We start from the raw sequence: 9,547 nt of genomic DNA on the forward strand, positions 1-9,547 counted from the left end.
AAATTTGGGTGATAGTTTTCTCCACACTGCTATACACATAGACAAATATGCACACACATCACAACATCCCTATGGGGCAAAAATGGTGTCCCACAACATTTCTGGGCTAAGCATGTCACAGGAACTGCTGGGCAGGCATTGGACTTCGAGAAGCCTTGGAATCAAACTCCAGATGTGAGGAAAGGGCACAGACTTGGGTGTCCCTGGAACTGCTGGAGTTAGGCTCTGACTCTCAAGCACCACAGACACTGCTGGGCACTGCGGAAGAGCTGGCTCTGTGGTCCCTGGGCCAGATGGAGGCCAGGTTCTCACTCTCGAACATCCCAGATACAGCAGCTGCATGTCACAGAAGAGCTGAGAATGTGTGGGGACCCTCAGGCAGACTCTGGCCTGGGGGCAGAAGTTAAAAGGGTAGGAGGAGAGTTCTGTAAGGTTACCCCCGGGAGGAGAGACTCTGGCTAGCTCAGGCTGTTAGCTAGGTGGACTGATTCATTTGACTGGAACTGTGGCTGGCTGCAGTGCCTGGAGTGCAGGGAAGCCTCCTGCAGGAGGTTACACACGTGGCTAATTAGGGGAAGACTACTTCCATTGCTCCAGCACTGCAGATCCTGAGGAGAGGCAGTCCATAATTTAAGGCATTTATTGTAGAAAGGCAGAGAGAGGGAGAGAGTAGAGAAGCAGAGGGTGGTCATGGCCATGTGGACAGAGGGGTGAAGGGAAGGCAGAGAGATGAGGAGCAATAGAGCAAGAGGGTAAGAGTTAAGAGTAAGAGAGAGGAGGGGCCAAGCAGCTCCTTTTATAGTGGGCTGCCAGGTAACTCTGGGGGTGGAGTTCAGACAGAATACCAAGAGCTTTTGACATTGCCTAAGTGACTGATGGCCACACACCTCTCTGCAAGGGGCTATGGAAGGCTGTAGCTGTGACAGGAGCCAGGGGCCCAGGAGGTGTGGAAGTCATCACCCACCAGGTAACTGGTTTCAGACCTGTCTGTACATGCCTCACTGCCCCACAAGTAAGTTCTTGCCTCAAGTTGTCAATGTGTGATACAACCTATTTAAGTTTATCCCCACTAGTTTACAAATAAATTAGACTCAGACTCCGGCTATTTTAAATGTCTTTGACAATTACTAAGGGTAACCCCTAATCTACTTCTCTAACTGCTGACCTGGCAACCTCCCCATGGGGTCCCTCAAACACTGTTTCTTCTGGCCACGTGGTCATGGCATATATCCTCTCATGGTGCCTTCTCCTCTCTCCTCCTCATTCTTCCCTTTTCTTTAATGCTGGCTGCTGCCATTTTAACTTGTCTAATAGTTTTAAATTAAAAAACAAAGTTTACACAACAAAAGTTGCTAACCATTAGAGAATCATTCCTATGCCTAGCCTTTTGGGTAAAGAATTTAGCATTACAGTACATAGCAAAAGACGAAATGTCAATATAATTTCTGTGACTGCTCTTTATTATTTTACTCTTACTTTAAAGAATCTGACACCCTCTAGTGAACTCTGTGCATACATCTACTGACACAAACAATTCTATGCACTCACACAGAGATGGAACATATATACATAAATAAAATAAACCAATTAAATAATGTCCAGATTGAATGTCATTCACAAGAGTACAATAGAAATTACATTGATTTTATTTTTAAAGGAAAAATCTTTGTAAAGGTATTTTCCAGTAGATGTTTCTGATTCAACAATGATTTTTTTTTTTTTACTTTGAGATGATAGGTATGTTTTAACATGGTTCTTAGTTAAAAGATTAAAGAATATTTTATGATACTTATTCCTTATTTTCTGTGTTATAATATGTCTTTCTAGGTTTTCTTATATGTGAAAATTTTATTTATTTTCGTCCAGTCTCTTAGAACTATGCCCATCACTTCAAAACTTTAATGGAACTACACAAATCTTAACACATTGAATGACCTCAATTAAGCAGTCAGAAATTATTACCATGATTGTCATTATAACTTTTATTAGAATTGTTTGTTAAATATTATTAATTTTAAACTATTGGTGATTATCAAATAAAAAAGCAAGCACTCTATCTCTTGAGTCTATACAATATAATATTTTAAAATTAAAAAATGCAAGCAATAAAAGAATTCCAAAGAATTCCTGATGAGGACGGAACTAATCAACTGAGGCGTTCCTTAAAGCCATAATGTATGAAAAGAAACAAATATCCTTGTCTAAAATCAGAACTATGTTTGGTATTGCTAATATTGACCTGCAGGCAATGCCTTTGAGGAAATCTAAGATACTGATCCTGAGAATCCAACCCTTACCACTGTGTGAATCTGTGATTACCAGTCCCCAGGCTACTGTGTAATCTGTCTGTAAAAGAACACACATAGTATGTACTCACTGATAATTGAATATTAGCCCCCAAACACACAATGCCCATGATACAACCCACAGATCATATGGAAATTAGGAGGAAGGAAGACCAGGGTGTGTGGATGTTTCAGTCTTGCATTGAGAGGGGAGCAGCATGATCACAGGACATGGAGGGGGAACCTTGGAGGGAGAGAGGAGGGGCAGGCAATAAGAGGGGCAGTATCAGGTACTATAGGGGATAAGAGAGAGGTACAGAGAGTCAGCAAATAGAATACAAATATGTAGTGGGGGATGAGGAGCTGGGGAGGACCACTGGTTGGTCCCATATTCCTAGGGAAATGAGAGGCTCCCAGGACCCAATGGGAATGATTTAAGCAGAGAAGAGGGGAATAGAACCTGTAGAGACCACCTCCAGTAGATAGGTATGTTTCCTGGTTTTTAACCCAGAAATTTCCCTGTCCAAAGAAAGAACAGGAAGCAGAGACTAAAGGAAGGGGCACCCAAGGACTGCCCCACCTGGAGATCCATCCTGTCTGCAGACACCAAACCTGACACAGACACTGTTGCCTTTGCCAAGAGACACTTGCTGACAAGAACCTGGTATGGTTGCTTCTTGGGATGTTCAGTCAGAAGCTAACTGATACAGATGTGGATGTTTGGAGCCAACCAACAGACTGAGCTCAGGAACTCTGGTAGTGGGAGCTGGCAGAAAGATGGGATGATCTGGGGGGATTATAACCCCATAGGAAGAACAACATCAGTTGACTGGACCACCCAGTGCTCCCAGGGACTAGACCACCAATCAAGGAGTGTACAGAGAGGGATCAATGGCTCCATATATATAGGTAGCAGAGAATGGCCTTATCTGACATCAATGGGAGGGGAGACCCTTGGTCCTGTGGAGGTTTGATGCACCAGTGTATTGGAATGCTGGAAGGGTGGGGCAGGAAAGGGTGGCTGGGATAGCACCTTCATAGAGACAAAGAGAAGGGAAGAGAGAGAGGATGTGGGAATGGGGCCTTGTGAAGGGGTAACTGGGAAGTGGGATATCATTTGAGAGGTAAACAAATGGAATGATTATTTTTTTAAAAAAGGTGGGAGGATGAGATAAGAGAAACGAGAGAGAGAGAGAGAGAGAGAGAGAGAGAGAGAGAGAGAGAGAGAGAGAGAGAGAGAGAGAAGAAAAAAGGAAAAGAAAAGAATAAGTATGTTTCTAGACATAATATGGAAACCTTAGCAAAAGAAACAGGGCCCTGATTACAGTTAAGTATGGGCTCTCAGGGATGGAGGCTTCCACATGTTTATTGTACAGCAATTATTGACACAGCCTCTTAATATTTCTTATGCTCACACTCAGGATAACTCAGCCATGGTGATAATGTACTGTAGACAAAGACATGAAAAAATGCAACTGAATGAGGTTATAGAACTGTCTTGCAATAAAGTTTGCATTTAGTTACTTAAGTAAATAAGAAACGCTAGAAATCAAATTAAACATATTCACTAGTGATGTATTTAACAATTACTAGTGGTTAAAATGCATGTACTCTCTACAACATCTACCATTTTAACAGGCACAATGGCTATTAACATCTTATGAGTAATTCTTAGCTTTGGGAAGAATAACAAAAGAAAATATATATGTTCATTTCTAGAATTTATAGGAAGAAGTTTAAAACTAGAGACTGGAGAAAAACATTCTTTACTCATTATCTAATATTTTCCATTTGATAGTGTTGTTTAAGCTTTCTCTTGGCTTTATCCCCATCTGTATTTAAAGGGCAATTGTACTCTAAATATCAGATTGTTACAAAAGTTAAATCTAAGCCCTGTGAAGCACTTACAGGAATGTTCAGAACATAGCATCCAATCTGGAAGGGCTTATCCATTCATGTTTTCTCACATAATAGAAATTGATCCTAGGTCAGCAGATAAAATGGGTCATTGGGTAAAAGTGCTTGCTGGGCAAGCATAATAAATGCTTGCTGAAGTCCAATCCTCAGCATCCAAGTCAGGGTGAAAGAACTGATTCCACAAATGTTTTCTTCTGACCTCAACATCTGTATCTGCATAGTCACATGCACATTGTATACACACACACACACACACACACACACACACACACACACACAGAGATATGCACATCATAGACACACACACACATATTCACACACATATGCATATCATAGACACACACTCACACACATATGCATATCATAGATAAACACACACACATACTCATACACACAAATTCATACACACATGCACATCACACACACATTTACACAATATGCACATAGCACACACTCACATTCACACTCAACCACACACAAATACATGCATATCACACACACACACATGCACACAAACTCAAACACACATGCACATCACACACATGTATGTCACAAGCACATTCACACACATATACAGATGATTCACACACACACACACTAACACATACTCTCTCACATATATACACATAAACAAATATTCAGCCACACACATATGCACAAGATTCTCTCTCTCAATTTCTGTCTGTCTCTCTCTCTCTCACACACACACAATTTTTTGTACTGTATGAAAATATCACCTGTCAATAAAATGCTGTTGTCCTATTAGTTTAGGCAGGAAAAATAGGGTAGAACTTGAGAGAGAGAGAGAGAGAGAGAGAGAGAGAGAGAGAGAGAGAGAGAGAGAGAGAGAGAGAGAGAGAGAGAGAGAGAGAGAGAAGATTCTGGGATTGACTCAGGTAGGACTAGATTTGCCCCATTGAGGAGGAGATAGGCTCAGAAAAATGAGGAGGTAACCAACCATGTGATAAATATATGGATTTACTGAGATATTTTCTAATCAGAAAAAAGCCAAATCTATTGACTTAAGCACTTATACTTATAAAAGAAGTGTCAGAGGAGTTATTCTGAGAACAATCTGGATGAATTGAAAAACACGAGGTTACAACATTTTAACTACATTCACACACACACATACACTCAAAACGTGTACATCATACACTAATATACACACTGATACACAAAGTTACACATTACACATTCACACACATGTGCATCATACACTCATGCACATCCCAAACTAACACACACATGCACACATGTACACATATAGTCACACTCCCACACAAACACACAAACATACATGAATGCACATATGCACACAAACTAATGGCATTTTCATTTAAAATAAAATAAGATCATATTTAGATAGAGATGTAGATAATACAATTCAACTCAAAATTTAAATACTAAAAATAATTATAATCAGATAGTAACAAATGAAGACAAAATATATTAATTTATTAAAAATGTATTACTTTAATTCACCAAGTATTAATCTTATTTTTATTTTTAATTTTATTTTGTGAGGATTTAGAGTAATACAGAGCACATTCTCGTTGCATAGTAAATATCTATCAAGCAAATCCATTTCTTACTCTTCCTGGTGCACAACTCCATCTTACAGCCTCCTTTGTAGATAACAGAAAGGACAACTAGCTGGGCATGGTGGCACACACCTTTAATCCCAGCACTTGTGAGGCAGAGACAGGCAGATTTCTGAGTTCGAGGCCAGCCTGGTCTACAGAGTGAGTTCCAGGACAGCCAGGGCTATACAGAGAAACCCTGTCTCAAAAAATCAAAAAAAAAAAAAAAAAAAAAAGGAAGGACAACTAATATGGAATATGAAATTGAGTTATTAACAGTAAAGTGTAAATGTAAACAACAGTTTTTTCAGCTTATATTGAACCTACCTACCATATATTATAACAACTCCTCCTCAAAGGGTGTATTGTTTACCATTCTAATTGGTAGGAGGATGTGGGGAATGAAGACCATAAATGAGGTGGACTATATTCTCATTCAATAACCAACTTTATTCAGAGAATCAGACAATCTGAGAGTTAAGGAGCATCACAAGTATAAACTACAATTACAAGACCAAGCCACACATGGCAGATGAGTTGCATGTGGCAAAAACATGTTTTACAGTATAGGCATATGAACAAACAGTAATCACCAGTTAATGAATAAACTGAAGTAAACTTACCCTACCAGCTACCCCTAGTAGGGCAGCAAAAGGACATTCCAAGAAATTCCAAGAGCAATTCCATGTTTTTTATAACTGAGTTCATGATTCTCTTGTCTAAGTTTCTTGGCGTTTTCTCATGGGCACACAGAAATATTCTCACATGACTCCATCCATGGATAGTGTTCCAACAGTGGATTATTAATAATACATAATTGTTTCAAAGTCCCATGTTGAAAATAATGAGATGAAAAGATGATGATGGAATTCATCTCAGAGTGTCACCTGTAAGACAGAAAAGCTGCACATTAACTTGCAAGGTGTCGAACTGATAAGAATAAGAATCACAATATATTTTTAAAGATGATTTTATTTAGGAACTAACATATTCCTGTAGTCTCATTCGCTTTGGATAGAAATCACTGTAATCTCCTCTTCGGATAAAAGCCTTAGAGGATACTGAAAGATATTTTTGTTTAATAGTGTTAATAATTTAGCATGGGATTTTATAATTTTCATATTTTTATGAATTGGAACCAATTAAAGATCCCTGCTACTCGATTTTACCTTTTGACTATATCAAATATCAAAAGTCTTGGAGGAAAAATTATTTTAGCCATTATGAAAAATGAAGCTTCTTGAGGTTTAACATGTATAAATAATCTGTACTGCTCACGTTTTAGGGTTTCCTAAACCGAAACAAGCAAATTCCAAGCCCTTAGGCTCGATTAACCATTTATACTTGCTCATATTCATTCACATAGAAATAACTCATTCTGTAGCAATAAGGACTTAGTGAGTAACCTGTTTTAATTAACTAGTGAGGGTTGCAATAAAGCAGTGATTTAGTCGACTCATTTAGAAGACTAAACTGCATTTATTGAGTAATTTTCTGTAAGGTTGGTAAAAGATTAAAGAGGTTGTGTGTATACTTTTCTATTTGAACTCATCACTAATTTTTAAAAGTAGTATTTATGTGTACTTGAATTTAGACATACTCCATTACAGATCATTAGGAGAATATTATTGAATAGAAGCTTGTGATAATAATGATGCTATAGTGCTGAGAAAATACTTTCAGTCTAGAACACAGCAAGACAGAAGTAGGACTGGATATAGACATGGCAGGAGTGTTTGGAGATTGTAGGGTTATGGGTCCTGAATCTGCTTCACCACAGGGCTTGTCGCCTCTGGGAGGAAGGACACAGGAATTTTGACTATGCTTAGCCCAGGGCCAGGGGTGGGCAGGAGCGGGGAGATCTGGCTGATCCTATAGGGAGAGCCTTGGCTTGAAGGTGGTGGTGGGCTTGAGCTTGGCTTGGCAGCCATGGCTGGGAGCACACAAAGGGAGATCAGACAGCAGCTTTATAAGCAAAGGCCTTCTCCATGGCTCCCAGAGCAGATTACGATGAAAAGAGGCAGTCCATGGTTTTAAGGCATTTATGTCATGGTGGAAAGTAGATGTGTAAAACCATACCCCACTTCTTAGTTTAGGTCTGAGATTAAATACCTTTTGCAGGGAGAAATATCTGGGGAAGGAAAGCTTATTGGCTAAGCCCTTCAGGCCTTTAGGTACCTCATTAAAGTGGAGATCTGTCTTGTGCCTACATGATCATAGGTCATGTCCTTTACAAGTAGACGGGCTTGGAACATTGTTGTTACATGATTGATGACCAAATATATATGGAGGGCTGAGGCTAGTGACAGGGGCCTGGTCCCTGGGAACAGACAAACCCCTATTGTCCCGTCAGGATCTCCAGGGTTTCAAGCCTTAGCTCAACCGGGAACCAAGCTACCTTTCGGGGTCCCACAGGAGATGTACATAGAGTTGGTAGTGTTTTCCTCTGAATTTTTAAAGGAATGTTCTATGGACAAAAATACAAAATAAAGGTGTAATTTCTTGGTTCCCCAGATATTTTATTTAATAAATGTATAAAGGTTAAGTCCAATAGAAACGTGTGTGAAAGAGGATAGTCTTATTTTCTTGAAACTTTAAGGTTACCTTAAAATGTTTAAACTACCTCTTGATTTATTTTTTTCAAACGTAGATATTTTAAAAGCTTGAATTTAAGTGTTTCAGTATTACAAAATATAAATAATAATTGACTGGAAATTTATACTAGAAATTATGTTTGAGAATAGCATATGCCAGCATATGGTATAATATATTTTATTTCATAAATAATTTTACTAATTGCAATTAAATTTATGTGTTTACCCATGTTTTTCTGTATGTGTATATATAACCAACAGCAATAATGCAAAGTGGAAAAACCTCAACTTCAACTTACCTTAATATTTGTCACTCGTATTTTGCCATTCTGATAAAGATGATGTGAATTATACATAATGTAATATTCAATGTTTTGTATTCTCTTCACATGACAAAACTAAAAACAATACATGTAAGCATAAGTGCATTTTACATCATCTTAGAAACAGAAAATAAATTGTATATATTTGATTTAACCCTCAAAACACATAAATTGATGTTTGAAAAAAAATATTCATAAATATTTCACAAAAAGCTTGCTCTAGTTAGTGTTTCTATTGTTGTGATAAAATATCATGAGTGGAAACAAGTAGGGAGAAAAAGGATTACTTGGTTTATGATTCCACATTTTGGTCCACCATTGAAAGAAGACAGGACAGTAACTCATTCTGGGCAGAAACTTAATTGCAGATGTAGAAGATGATGCAGAGGCTATGGAAGGGTGCTGCTGACTGGCCTGCTCATAATGGATTGATCAACCTTCTTTTCTATAAAACCCAGGACCATTAGCCCTGAGTGGGACAACCCAAAATGGGTGGGCCCTCTCCTATCAATCAATTATCCCTTCTTTCAGATAACTTTGGATTGTTTCTAGTTGACATAATATTAGCCAGCACAAGGTTTAAAAATGTATAGTCCACTGGGAAATATATTCAACAGAGTTTAGAAACATTAAAATTCTTCAGAGATATAGCCAATACTTTCTTGAGTTACTTAAATACTAATGTGAGGAGAACCATATTAACTTAATATTTAGCAGGAACAATATCAATAAAATACTTGAGAAAATGACAAAAACTCTCAATATGTTGTTTTACCTTGACCAATTTTTTTTTCAAGACAGTACTTTTCTGTGTCGCTGTGACTTTCTGTAAACTCACTTTGTAT

The 9,547-nt window shown here is 38.3% G+C and overlaps 1 long non-coding RNA gene across 1 annotated transcript in view; it reads right to left on the bottom strand.

Moving 5' to 3' along the window:
* Positions 1-6,658, bottom strand: part of LOC110290639 (uncharacterized) — a 39,100-nt gene extending 32,442 nt beyond the window's left edge. The window contains exon 1 of the long non-coding RNA XR_002377485.2: positions 6,409-6,658. This is a non-coding gene — a long non-coding RNA (uncharacterized LOC110290639). The remainder of the gene's footprint in view (positions 1-6,408) is intronic.
* Positions 6,659-9,547: the final 2,889 nt, after the last annotated feature.

This window comes from Mus caroli, unplaced genomic scaffold, assembly GCF_978045245.1.
Source record: "Mus caroli unplaced genomic scaffold, Mus_caroli_1 scaffold_1, whole genome shotgun sequence".
Classification (NCBI taxonomy): domain Eukaryota; kingdom Metazoa; phylum Chordata; class Mammalia; order Rodentia; family Muridae; genus Mus; species Mus caroli.